Source organism: Prionailurus viverrinus, chromosome C2 (assembly GCF_022837055.1).
Source record: "Prionailurus viverrinus isolate Anna chromosome C2, UM_Priviv_1.0, whole genome shotgun sequence".
Classification (NCBI taxonomy): Eukaryota; Metazoa; Chordata; class Mammalia; order Carnivora; family Felidae; genus Prionailurus; species Prionailurus viverrinus.
The window spans coordinates 72,325,551-72,326,541 of NC_062569.1; the positions used below are offsets into that span (position 1 = coordinate 72,325,551).

The 991-nt window shown below is 36.0% G+C and overlaps 1 pseudogene; it reads right to left on the reverse strand.

Moving 5' to 3' along the window:
* Window positions 1-322: 322 nt before the first annotated feature.
* On the reverse strand, window positions 323-480 carry LOC125175912 (uncharacterized; annotated as a pseudogene).
* Between the last annotated feature and the right edge of the window lie 511 nt (window positions 481-991).

Here is a 991-nt window from a genome sequence, read left to right on the forward strand (position 1 = left end):
GCATTTCTTTGAAAGAATTCAGGTTCTAAAGCAGATGACATGAACAAAGCAAAGATCATTAATTACTAATGGAAGAGCTCATCATTAGGCTAGATCAGGTAGATTTTTTTTCTTAGTCAATGTAGTTAAAGTTTGTCAATTTTGTTGATTATCATTTCAAAGAACCTACTTTGGCTTCATTGATTTTATCTATTATTTTTGTATTCAGGCTTTACTTCAAAGGATGTTTTCAAAATGCAAATATACTAATATGTTAATAAGGATTTGATCTAAAGCATTTTTCTAGTAAAAGGGACACATGACAGGTGGATGAGTTTGTGTAAGAGGTTGCCCCGAGGATGGAGATAATTAGCAAAGCATACTTTTAAAAAAATTTCCTGATTTTGCCAAAATTCATTTATTTATTTTTTTTTTCAAAGTTTGCTGAACTGATAAGAACAGATACTACACTTAGTCTTGGCCAAAAGGCCAAGATGCAATAGACTTTCACATCTAGCCATGACTAAGATATTGGTTTTGTACTTGCCCTGCCATATATATATACAACCATAAAACTGGACAAAATAAATGAGGTAACTGTTTCCAGGCATAGATAAACAGGCAGTGCAAGACTATAATCCTTGAGAGAAGGGAAACACATGTGATGAGCTCTATGTTAACCCCAACTTTCTGCCCTGAGGCATTTTTCTGAATGAACCCAGACAGAAACTAGACATCTGCCTCTTATGAGACAGTGATCATAGTTTAGGGTTGCAGAAATGGTTGGAATTTGTGTAGCAGAGACTGGAAACAGAAAGCTGGGTTTGGGTGTACATGTGGGTTTTGCTCATGTTTTTAAATAAGGTCTGGTCTTGACTCCTCAAGGTAAGACAAAAGGGAGCAACACATCAGAACTTATGCAAGGGGTTGAGAAGCAACTGATGTAAGAGAGGTCACAGAATATTAGGAGGTGGAGGTCACCCCATTTAAATTGGAGAAAACTTACTGCCTA